The 13364-nt window shown below is 42.4% G+C and overlaps 1 pseudogene across 1 annotated transcript; it reads left to right on the top strand.

Moving 5' to 3' along the window:
* Positions 1-431: 431 nt before the first annotated feature.
* On the top strand, positions 432-13104 carry LOC309568254 (GDH/6PGL endoplasmic bifunctional protein-like; annotated as a pseudogene). The gene is made up of 4 exons (XR_014226138.1): positions 432-1058; positions 6582-6699; positions 10245-10514; positions 11529-13104. The product of XR_014226138.1 is annotated as a GDH/6PGL endoplasmic bifunctional protein-like (transcript).
* Positions 13105-13364: the final 260 nt, after the last annotated feature.

Raw genomic sequence — 13364 nt, 5'->3', positions numbered from 1 at the left:
AGTTGCTGTGAATTTTACACCTGGAAGTCACCGTGTATATTACACGATATTACGGACATTGTTTTGGACTTTATGCACCTTATCTTATTTGCACCTTTAAGAGTTTTTTTGCCACTTTATACTAGTATGCAATCTTCTTAATCTCATACTGCTGATTTACTTTTTGTCCTTTGAGGCACATCAGTTATATTATTTAGTATTCACTGTGAGATGTGTTTATTATTATTAGTTTTGTGACTAATTGATTTTGATATCACTTTATTGGTTCACCCCAACCTGATTGGTTGACACTTAGGAGTTTAGCGCACCTGCTTTTTTATTTATATTATATTTTACAATTACCTGTGAGTTTTTGGCACAATATTTTGAAATAACTTTTTATTGGCAAACTTTTAACAACATTTTATTTTTCCAGCCTGAAAGTTCCAGCCATGATGCAGTGGAGCACTCTGTGTTGTATACTCCTGGTTGGCGTGATTACTGTCACCTGCAAAGAAAAAGGACACATATCTGTTATTCTACTTGGGGCTACTGGAGACTTGGCTAAAAAATACCTATGGCAGGGACTCTTCCAGCTCTATCTGAATGAAGTCCCAAAGGGCCACACCTTCAGTTTTCATGGAGCTGCACTGACCGCTCCAGAAAAAGCAGAGGCGATACTGTTCAATTCACTTAAGAATCTGAGCTGTCCAGCAGATGTTGAGGCTGATCGGTGTGCTCTTTTGAAGGACCAGTTTCTAAAGCTCACTCGTTACAGGCAATTGAAGACGGCTGAGAACTATACAGCATTACACCAGGACATTCTTACTTCACTAGCAGAAGAAGATCTTCATGAAGCTGGCAGACTTTTTTATTTGTCAGTCCCTCCATTTGCATATGCTGATATTGCTCGGAACATCAATGCCAGCTGCCGGCCTCCCCCTGGAGCATGGCTACGAGTGGTGTTGGAGAAGCCCTTTGGGCATGACTATGAATCTGCTAAGAAGCTGGCAAGTGATATGCAAACCTACTTCCAAGAAGAAGAGATCTATCGGGTAGATCATTATCTAGGAAAACAGGTGAGACTAATAATTTTGTAATCAGAGGGGGGTATAGCCTAGGTGTCCAAAACAAATTTAGCATGGTTGGTTTGCGTCTGTTACAGCTGTCACTGTGACTTTTCTCTGTGCAATCACTGCACAAGCACAGTGAGAGCTTCAAACAGCAGGTTTGTTTTTAAACCAACCTCACACGATTACCATGATTTGGATATCATGCCCATCACTTAGTTGGGAACCATGATAATTGGTTACCTATTGATTGCAGACCTGTGGCTGCCTCTGCCTTAGAAATAAGAATGTGCACAGCTGCATGCTGCTAGTTCTCTGACCATTTTCCTGCAAGGGGAACCATGCCTGGTAACTTTAATCTACAGACTGCAGGTGTGCTCAGCTGATTCACAGACACAGATAAAGGGTACTTTCACACAGGCTTTCCGTTCGGCAGACTCCGTTTTGCTCAGCGGGGATCGATCCGCCGATCCCTGGTGAGCAGGCGGATGACAAGTCCGTCTCCGCTTACTTTGCAGAGACAGACCTGTCGGATCCCTGCTCTACTCTATGGGAGATCGGACGAAAACGAACCGCCTGTTTGTTTTTTCATCCTATCCGATCCAATTCTCCAGATGGATGGAAAATAGGGTTTCCATCCGTCTGGATTTCACGGACAGGACAGGATCAGATCGGATAGCAGCGGGTGTCGGCGGACATGTCACCACTGACATCCTTCCCTCCATAGGGGCGAATGGAGCGTTCGATCAGGTCCACCTGAAAAACTGACAGGTGAGCCTGATCGAAAAGCCTGTGTGAAAGGGCCCTACCAGTTAGTCATGCAAGCATAATCAAATCTATCTGAATATTATTTTTTTTTCCAATTTTTTCTTTAAAAGCATGTGGACTCTTTTCCGAAAGCCTGTGTTTATATTCGGAAGTAGTGGGAGCAGTGGTATTAAGCTGGCCATACATGGATGGAAATCCAGCCGATTTTAGCAGGAACCAGACTAATTTCAATCCATGTTTGTGTAGGCTGATTGTACAAGTCAAACCATCGAATTATTGGAATGCGATTACTGCCGACGGCTTTAGCCGATAGCAGTAATCATTTTGTTCTGCCAGCTGGGAAGGCCCCATTATCTCCTACCCACGGGGGAAAGAGAGGAAATCTAATCATCTATGACCTGTCTTAGCCATGTCTCCAGAACAACTATTATGAGAAACAAGAACAATGTAACCCAGCCAGTCAACCTTTACAATGGGAACAACTGGCCAGTGATATGCTGCCTGCCACCCATTGGGGTTGATTTACTAAATCTGGAGAGTGCAAAATTTGGTGCAGCTCTACATAAAAACCAACCAGCTTTCAGGTTTTTTTTTTTTTTTTTTTTTTGTCAAAGCTTAATTGAACAAGCTGAATTTGGAAGCTGATTGGCTACCATGCAGAGCTGCACCATATTTTGCACTCTCTAGTTTTAGTAAACCAACCCCACTGACTTAAAAGTTGTTGCCTAGTTTTATTAAAATCAGTCATAAGTTGTAAAGTTGTTGTACAGAGACCATTCTGTGTAAATTGAGCAACTCCTTTGAGCATTGCGAACAACTGGTCCCTGTCAAGGTTCATTTCCAAAGAATAATAAGCACTGTAAGCTTGCTGAAAAATATCTGATTTAGCACTTTTTGCAAAAAAAAAAAAAAGGGGACGAGCTTTTGATTGCACAAGGCAAATTTACAACACAGCTCCTGAGTCAGTTCACATATCAGCCCACAAACAGCCTCCCAGGATACAAGGAATATGATAGATGATCACACATTGGTAATGCTGAGGTCTCTTCTTTTATTTCATATTAAAAAAAACCCGAAAAATCCCTGAACCATTACATGTTTTGTACAGCATACTCAAAGACTGAAAAATGTGTGTAGCACACAGCAGAGTTTAAAGTGGTATTCAACCCTAAACCAAAAATTTAATAAAATTGCAGCTCACCAGTCATTCGATGTGGTGGCTGCAATCGTTTTTCTCTGTTTTTCACCTGTTGATATGACCAGTAACACACCTGTATGAGTGAATAAACAAATAAATAGTGCACTAACAATGTGAATTGATAAAAATCAATAAATGTGTAAAATGTGTTTTCGCCTATGCACGTGTCGAATTTAAGTGCAAACAATAAATAGTCCTTTATGCAAGTCCATATTTGGGTGAGGTAAGAGAAAATGAGAATAACACAAGTCTCTCAAATAACGTGAGGCCAATAAACCATCAAAAACGTGAGATAAATCCATGCCAAAGTGACGTGCCACAGCCTACAGGTGATGATGTTTCACATAAACTTGAATTCTTCTTGCCTGCCAGGGTGGCCCCTTACAGCAAAAGACTTCTAGGTTGGCATTCAAATGGTGGACTTGATGGGACGGTGAAGTGATAACATTTGATGGTAAAGATGGATGCTGACCAGAAAACAGGGAGACATGAGCCTGGACTACTACAGAACAGGAAATCCAGCGAAGAATCCTGGAAGCAGATCCGCTTTGCAGTGATGTGGTTCCAATGTTGCACGGAGCAAATTCCACAAAGAAGGCACCCAATAAAAAAAGGGGGACTCCTCTGCTGCCACTTCCAGCGATGTCTTCTCTCTACTTCCTCCCGAACGTCCCATCAAGTCCACCATTTGAATGCCAACCTAGAAGTCTTTTGCGGTAAGGGGCCACCCTGGCAATAAGAATTCAAGTTTATGTGAAACATCATCACCTGTAGGCTGTGGCACGACACTTTGGCACGGATTTATTTATCTCACGTTTTTGATGGTTTATTGGCCTCACGTTATTTGAGAGACTTGTGTTATTCTCATTTTCTGTTACCTCACCCAAATATGGACTTGCATAAAGGACTATTTATTGTTTGCACCTAAATTTGACAAGTGCATAGGAGAAAACACATTTTACACATTTATTGATTTTTATCAATTCATATTGTTAGCGCACTATTTATTTGTTTATTCACCACTATTTGTATTTGTCTAGTGCTGCTTTCTTATTATTTTTTCACTCTAAATTTGCGCACCTTTCACTTTCACCACACCTGTATGAGTGCCTCCACTCTGAATGCCAAGCCGGCCGCTACCCACCCCTCCACAGTTCAGCACTCCAATGAGTAAGGAGGGGGGGGAAGCAGAGAGCTGCTTACAGTTTGGCTGAATTTGCATCGCACTCGGACCAAAATGGTGCTGGACCTTTTTTGGTTCACGCTGGAATCAAATCGCATGGGTGTTCACACCCATACGATCGGTTTTCTGCCCGATTTCACAGTTCGCACTACGATCTGCAAACTGATTTGGGGGTGTCATCAAAGGAGATGTATAGGAATCCATTTTTCCCCCATTTATAATTACCTAGGTGGATGCAGTTTTGGTCCCCCCAGCGCCTCTACACCAACCAACCAAGCGATTGAACACAGCTGATCGCTCGGTTCTGACAGCTCCCCGAGCTGCTGACTGACAGTCAGCAGCTCTCTGCTCTGCCCCCTCCTCACTCATTGGAGCGCTGGGCTGTGGAGGGGCGGGGAGGGGCTGTTTAGGCACCTGGCACATCCCGACTCTGTGGTCATGATGTGGTGCCTGGACCAACTTTTGTGACGTCAGCAGAGAGCGGACTTCAGTCTGCTCTCTGCTGACAACAGTTCACAGGAGTGCAGGACAAACTGCACTCCTGCGATCCATAGGAGATGTACATCCAAACGAGCTTTGGCTGTACAGGTCCTTTAACTTTACATTGACACCCGCAGCGGTTCGCAGATGTCAGTGTGAACTGCCTGCCAGTGAGATGCGATGCGGAAACCCGCACTGGAATTGTGCTGGTTTCCGCATCGCACCAGTGTGAACCGAGCCTTAAGGAGTTGGGGATGAATGTCTTAGTGAGCACGCAAAGAAGCACTGGTAGGTTTCTCACATTCATTGTCCGATAGAAGTGATCTGCTTGTGTGTTAAGCTAGATTGTACATGCACGTGCACATCTCGTAGATATCTGTCTATCCCTAGGGCAGGCCATACACGATTCATTTACTTTTGTTCAACTAGCGGGTTGAAAAAGAAAATGAATCAATTTCCCCATCCACACACATGATGTGGATGGGGGAGTCTCCTTCCACAGTGATATTGTATTTTGTGGGAAGAGTTCCCCGCCATCAGAATACTCTCAGAATGCTATAGCATTTACCTGTGCATGCGAGTTCAACGTTATTCTGAACACAAAACCTCTGCATTGAAAAACGACCTCATATGCACATGCATGGATAAAGAAAGATGCACAAGAGCACAGCCATTTATTGGTATAGGAGGCTATAAGTGGCATGTGCAGCTCCCTGGGCACGGGAAAGCATCAGGAAATTACACTAGGCACATAAAATGCCTGGTGAGCCCCATGTGCATAAACCCTAATGGAGTGTGTTGGGGTGACAAGTACTGCAGATTGTGTACACCATGTAGAACGTCTGTAGGTTTAGACTCTATTTACCCAGGCTTTTTTAAGCCACGCCTAATTCAGTGAAATTTAGCCACGCCTGTTTTCTCTGTCCCCGGATGTCTCTTATATCGGTCTTACAAAGTTGGGAGTAATGCAGTTAACTCCTCTCCACTCTATCCAAAGAAAGTTCGGCTTTAATCTGAATTGCATGAAATTCCTTGCAGTCTGAAATGTTATTTATTTTTTTCATTTATGTTGAATTCTAGGCAGATAAAGACACTCCTTTCTGAAGCTCTGCATTCACCGTTGCATGCATTTTTAACGCAAGCATTGTAAGCACCTCAATTTGTAGTGGCCTCTTGCAGCTCAGTCTGGTAGAGGGGGAAGCAGCAGAATATGCCAATCAGTTATACTGCCGTATAAGGAGCATATTGATTGGAGAGGGAACAGAGTCACAGAGATATGCTCATCAGTTTACCGCAGGCAACCTCAGCATGAAAACTGTAGTAAAACCACAAATCTCCTCATGTATCTGCCTTTGGGAGTCATGCCTGTGGCTGTGAGTCCTGTAATGCCTTATGGGACTTGTAGTTCCAACACAGCTGGAGTGCTGAGGCTGCCTTCCCCTGGTCTACTGCTTCTCCTTTCACTGTCCAGTCAAAGCCTTGGGGAAGGGACAAGACCTCTGAGTTCAACTGCAGCTGAGAAAAATCTTGTTTCCTGCCTGCTGGACGGGGCTGTGCTGTATAGAAGAGCTGGGTAAATCTTAGGCCTGCATGGACAGGATTTCAAATCCTTTGGCAGGTAAAACAGCTTTCATATGTGTTGAATCTCTGAATGTATCTGTTTTACCTGGAGTTTAACCCTAAATACGACAGTAAGTACAGCAAATTGGATACTGTATTTACAAGCTAAGGATTTTGGATGTTAAAGGTAAAAAATCTGCTCCCTTACCCTCTCCCTACCCATGGTTGCTCTGCCCGGTGTAATTGATGGGACTTAACTGTCAGTTACTCTCATGACGGGTTACTTCTAAGTACCGGAGCTAAGCAGCACTGGTCTAATATATTTGTGACGTATCTTTTCCAGACAGTTGAACAGATTCTACCATTCAGACGACGCAACCAAAAGCATCTAGACTCAATCTGGAACAGGCAGCATGTGGATAGAGTGGAAATTGTCATGAAGGAAACAGTTGATGCAAAAGGTATTTTAGAAAACTCAAAAGAGCTCTACATTTTACTATCTTATTTTATTTTTATTTTTTTTTTTTTTAAAGACTGCATACCTAGAGGTTTTAGTCTTGATTGAATTGAAAAACAAAAAAATTCCCCCTCTGTGCACTCGGGGGGGGGGGGGGGGTCAAACCAATGCAACCCCCCCCCCCCCCTATCAGTCGGTCGGTCAATCAGTCGGCAGACAACACATTCTCTCCCCCCCCCCCCAACCCCCAACCCCCCCGAACGGTCTGCCTCCTTACCTCCTCCTGTCTGAGCCGGGAAATGCTGGATGGCTGAGGCCTCTCCTCCAGCCATGTGTCTTCTGCCTCTTCCTGGCCACTGGCCAGTAATATCGCTTCTCCTTTTGGCCAATCGGGAAAGGGGTCTCACAACCCTCTTCCTGATTGGCTGGGAGGAGAATCAGTGTGACAATAGCGAATATTTATTCACTATTGCCATACAACTGGGTGGGCTCGAGGCTTAGTGCTCTGCGCCCCGAGCCCACCTTTTTTGAAGCCTATTAGAGCCTCTGGCTCTAATCGCGTGCTTCAAAAAAAAAAATCCCCTATTTGAATCCATGCGTCCAGCGCCCTGCATGTAGATTAGGGGGCCGGATGCATGGATAGGGGGGCAGCGGCCCTGTGCCCCCAATGGACAGGCCGCCACTGCTCAGGTGTAGCCTGTCAGCAAGGGATTCTCAATGCCAGTATAAAGGAACACATCCAGCCAGAATCAGTGCAGCTGCCCCTTTAAATTGTCTGATCAAGGACTTGACCACAATCTATATAACCTACACAGTGAATTTTAATTGTTTTTAATCTGTTTTATTAAAATTGATATGTGTTTTTGCAACAGAACAGTGTGAAAGCAGCCTAAGTGCTGCACTTTTAAAGGGATAGTGAAGGAATGGCACAGCACTTAAAGTATAACTAAAGGCAAAATTTTTTTTAAAGTAGAGATAGATTAAAACTCCTGTCAGTTTTTGTCGCTGTCTGTGCCCCCGTTAGGGGATTGTCCTGTTTACCATTATCATTGAAAGTAAAGGAAAATCCCCAAATTTTGGGTTGTCCCCAGAAAAGAAAAAGAGGTGAAATGTTCCAATGGGGACACTAATTCTGGTGACCTGGGGGTCCCCAAGGAATTTCCTTAATTTTCAGGGATTTCCCCTTACTTCCTGTTTGGCTTTGGGACAGGAAGTGAACAGAAATCTCCACAATGGGACACAGGTGGCAAAAATAAATCTGACAGCGTTTACTACCCTCCCTTACTCTATACAAAATGGAAAAAAAAATAAAAAATTTGCCTATAGTTCTACTTTAACTTTTACAGCCTACAAGACAAAGTGCTGCTCCTGGCAGGATCTCCAGTTAAGAAACTTTGCAACAGAGTTGCAAAAATTATTTGAATATTAAAAAATATTAAATTAAAAAGAATATTAAAACTGCATACAGTGTGGCATGATGCCAAACATAATGAAAAATAGATTAATGGTTTGAAAAACACTTATGGGCTTGTCTATAGCAGTTGGCATGCATTAAGAAACGTATAACATGTACGGTGTGCATTGTGAAGTGTAGCGTTCTTACAACGCACCGCTACTTATTTACATTGTTAAAAGTTGCATCCACTTATGAAGTTCACACGTATAATGTGAACAGGGCACATAGAAAACATACCCTTGCACTGAACCCGTATTGATCTATGCCTTAACAGGTTCACATTGTGTATTTGACAGGTTTCCTTCAAATGATAGTAATCCAATAGTTGTTACAAGTGGGTGGGCTTTTGTCACAAAGAGCAAGTATGGTATGCATAGCAGCACCTTGTGGTACACTTATTTGCCGAAGGGACCCTCCAGCACTGCAGTGGCCGCAATCTCCCCTTGTTGTTTCAATGCCACAGCTCACTTTTCATAGTCTTTTTTTTTTTTTTTTCCAGCTTTTATGTCTTTGGCCATCTAAGAGTTAATTCATCAAAGCACCTTGGCATGCAAGATTGCACACTGAGCTGTGCAGTGAGCAATGTGAAGAAGATTGCTGGCATGCAAAAAGGATCTATTTATTGCAGAAGAGAAATGGCATGAGCAATAAAATGCCTACCTGTCAGCAGTTTTTTTTTTTTTTACTCCTTAAGGATTTAATTATGCTTTAAACCTGATCTTAAAGATAAGCAAATATTGTATTCTAACTTGACTCCTCCTTAGTGCGTTTTGTGTATTTTTCCAGATTTGTGCAGTAATCCAGCATGAACCTTTGCCTACATGCAGGAGCTTTCTGTTTTAAACACCGGTCTCTGCTGCTTTTTGTGCAGAGTGACTGTCCTTGTATCCGTACTCTCCTGTACTTTTCTGCCGGCAGAATGTAGTAGAAGGACCTGTTGGGTCCCTCACAAAATGTCTATGTCTGGAGTTTTGCTTCAAAGGAAACCTGTCACAAAACTTGGCAATTCAATAACCGCATATGAAAAACAAATACATAGGTGGAGGTTACCATAATTGAAAATCACGTGTCAAAATGTTCCAAAGATCATGTAAACCCAGAGATATAGCCAGCTGATTTTTTTTTTTTTTTTTTTTATGAAAATCTCAGTTTTTTGTAAATGCTTTGTGATATACAGGGAAGCTCAGGAAGTAAGGAAGTAAGCAGGAGTGTGGTCAAGATTGACTTTAGCAAAAAAAATAGAATTTTACATGTAAATTCTGAATACAATATCCTGAATCCACTGATTGTTTCAATATGTGCTTTCCCTGAAGGTAATCTTTTCTATTCATATATTGTCTATTTATTTATTTTTTATTGTGTCCTCAGTTTGAATTGGCAGCAGTTTATTGTAGTCCCTTTTGTGTACTCTATGATTGTCTATGTACTATCACAGGATGAACAAAATGTACAACAACCCAAGTCGCATAGCTTTTGGGCTGAAAAGTTATTGAACTCCATTCTGGAGAAATGGACAAACAATTGGGTAAATAATTCACCTTCTATATCACCCCCTGAGACAAAATGAGCATTTAACCCTTGCAGTGGGCCCCCCTCTACACTGGAAGGGTTAAATGCTCGCTTTGTCTAGGGGGAGATGAACAGGGGGAATTACTTGCCTATTACAGGTGGCCCTTTCCGAAGCTTCGGAGATGTACGTGGCCTCTCAGGGAGATATCATGTACAACGAAGGACAGCTGGTCCTGCGTTGTCCATTATGACATCAAAGAGCTGTGACTGGTTGGGCAGTGGAGAGGAGCAGCTTCTGGGGACCTGTTCTGTGAAGAGGAGGAAGTATGCCTGAGCAAGGATTAAAGTATATACTTATCCTGTATTCCTAAACCCCCTAGACAAGTCAAGCATTTAACTCTTTAACGGTTTTCTATTTTTTTTTTGTTTAAATACAGTATATATATATATATATATATATATATATATATATATATATGTATGTGTGTGTGTGTGTGTGTGTGTGTGTGTGTGTGTGTGTGTGTGTGTATATATATATATATATATATATATATATATATAAATTTTTTTTTTTTTTTTTTTAGGCCGCACCAGTTTTTATGAAGAATATGGTGTCATACGTGATGTTATCCAGAATCATCTGACAGAAATTTTGACCTCTGTTGCCATGGAAGTGCCAAATAACCTCTCCAGCTCTGATGATGTCCTGAGAGCTAAGCTGGAATTATTGGATTCTCTGCACCCCTTGGAAGGCAGCAGTGCTATCATTGGTCAATACCAAAACTATGTGCAACAGGTCAGAGAGGAGTTGGAAAAACCTCCAAATTTTTTCACCAAAACACAGACATTTGCAAGTAAGTTGCTTCTTCTAAATCTACTCACATTTGTATAAAAGGGGGTAAATGCTTTACCAGCTACGCTGGTTGTGATCGCAGGACCTCTTGCGTTCTACAGTTTGCTCTACATTGTGATGGGCAGCCTCACTGACACAATAGTTTAGGGTAATTTTTAGCACTATAAAGCACCCTGAGTGTGGGGACTCCCGGGCTGTTCAGTGAGTTTGTATGAATGTTGGAACATGCTTTCTGTATATCAGTGATGTCCAACCTAAAGGGCCCATTTATATTTCAAGCTGAGTGGAGGGCTGCTTCTAAATCAGCACCTCTGTTATATCCTGTCCAGCCTGTACAAAGCACCCAAGGTCAATGCATGGTGGGAAAAGCCCAGCACGAAAGATAGTAAAGGTCACACGTATTGTTATAAAACCAGGAAAATACGTGAATACAATGGGAATAACTCCCTTCTAGGAAGCTCTATCTCCAGGTGCCATTCTGTTCACCTGCTTAATGCCACTATGCCCCCCCCCCCCCATATTTGCTGTCAATAAGTGTAAAATAAGACTGAGTGTCAGTGAGCGTAAAAAAAAGTCCCACCAGTGCTGCCATTGGGAGTAAAAGAAGCCCCATGTTGGTGTCAGGGAAAATTAAATAAGCCCCATTGTTCCAGTGGGACTTAAATAATCTCTACAATGTTCCTGCCCTCTCTACTTTCCTCCCGCGATGAAGGCTGCAGAAAAAGGTCTTTCAAGCATGGAGTTTGACACCTCTGTTCTATGTGCTGCTGGTGTAGTCACTATGAAAGTGGCAGGGTCACTCAAAATTGCTCATTAAAAGTTTTTTAAATTTTGGTAAAAGTGGCATAGTTTCTTTTTTAACTCAAGCCTGATGTTCTTAATATAAAATATTAGTGAAATATAAGCAGAAGAGATGAAAATAAATATTTAAAATGTCATGGCATTCAGAAAATGGCCCAACTGTACAGATAACCTGGTCTAAACAATGCATTCTTTTTTTTTGCCCTTTTGAAAGGTGTCCTTATCTATATTGACAACATGCGGTGGGAAGGAGTGCCCTTTCTCTTGGTATCGGGCAAAGATTTGGATGAGAGGACTTCATATGTCAGAGTTGTGTTTAAAGACAATGCCTTCTGCCTGCAAAAAGATTCAGCCCGAGATACAGTGAAAGATCATGTAAGCCCAGGCAGGTTGTATTCCACATTGGACATGGAGAGCTAGGTTTTCCGGCTGTGCTAATAAGTCGAAATTTATTCAAACCAAGCCTTGTACCCAGCCAGTGGCAAGAAGTGTCTGAACTCCCAAATGTCTTTTTGTTTGGTCAACCTCTATCTGATTTTTATGTGTACCATCCAATTCAAGAAAGAGAAGCCTACTCCATATTAATCTCAAATATTTATCGAGGAAAGGAGTCCTTCATCACAACAAAAAATCTGCTGGCTTCCTGGAAGTTCTGGACTCCCATCTTGGATGAGCTGGAGAGAACTTCACCAAGAGTCTATCCAGGAGGGTCAGAGACCAGTCATTTGCTAGACTTTGTAATAGAACATGGTGGGCTACGTTTTCTGACAGATGAACACTTACAGATAATGGGCATGGAGCAAAAGACCAATGCATTTGCTTCAACACAATCCATATTTCTCAGTAACACCATGGTGTCTAACTGGGCTGAACAGCTGATAGAGAAACTAGCACAAGACATACAGAGGGCAGCAGAAGAAGCCGTGAAGAGCTCAGGTAGTTTCCATCTGGCTCTATCTGGGGGCTCCAGCCCTATCGCCTTATTTCAGAGATTGTCCAGGCACCATTATGGCTTTCCATGGAAGCACACATTTGTGGATGGTGGATGAACGCTGTGTGCCATTTACAGATATTGAGTCCAACTTTGGTAGCCTTGAAAGACGTCTGTTGCAGCATGTCAGAGTTCCCTATGTAAATATCCACCCCATGCCTGTACATAGGAACCAAAGGCTCTGTGCTGAGGAAGATTTAGGTACCCAGGTCTATGCTCAGGAAATCTCTACCCTGGTCAGCAATTCAAGCTTTGACTTTGTACTATTAGGGCTGGGGAATGATGGCCATACTGCTTCTATCTTCCCTGGCTCTAAGAATGGGATCACAGGAGATGAATTGGTGGTATTTTCAAGAAGTCCAATAAAGCCCCATGACAGGATGAGCCTTAGCCTCCCACTCATTAATAAAGCCCGAAAAGTCGCTGTCCTAGTTCTAGGTAAAGGGAAGCATGATATTGCAACTCTTATTAGCAGAGCAGAAAGCAATCCCAATCAATGGCCCATCTTTGGAATAAAACCAGTATCTGGGCAGTTGGTATGGTACATTGATTATGAGACTTTGTTTAGGTAAAAAAAAAAAAAAGACAATGTCCACCAGTGAGTGCCTTTTTTTTATTTGAAGGGTCACACCACCAAAAAAAGCCTTTCAGTGTTCCGCAAATGCCAGAGGATGGAACCACCTTCTTTTTTGGGGACTACAACATTGCAATGTCTACTTAGTTTCCAGGTCTACTAATTTTTACAGCCATAGGGCCCATGCTACTCTATCAGTTCTATGACAGGATTGCAAGCTGGCCACACACACATAAATTTCTGTGGGCTGAATGAAAGATCTTACAGGTTTCCCCATTTACGTTAGCAGCGCAGATTGACAAATTCCCCCTGCAGGGCTATTTTTATTTGGACTACTGGCAGCCCATCAAAAAAATTTGATCAGTGTGGCCAGCTTAAAGTGACTGTAAAGGTTTTTTCGTTTTTTAAAACCAATATGTCATATTTATCTGATCTGTGCAATGGTTTTTGATCCCCCACCAGCACTGTCAGCTCCTCCTCTTCTT

Source organism: Pelophylax lessonae, assembly GCF_965119305.1.
Source record: "Pelophylax lessonae genome assembly, chromosome: 1".
NCBI classification, from domain to species: Eukaryota; Metazoa; Chordata; class Amphibia; order Anura; family Ranidae; genus Pelophylax; species Pelophylax lessonae.
This window is presented reverse-complemented; position numbering and strand designations above follow the sequence as displayed.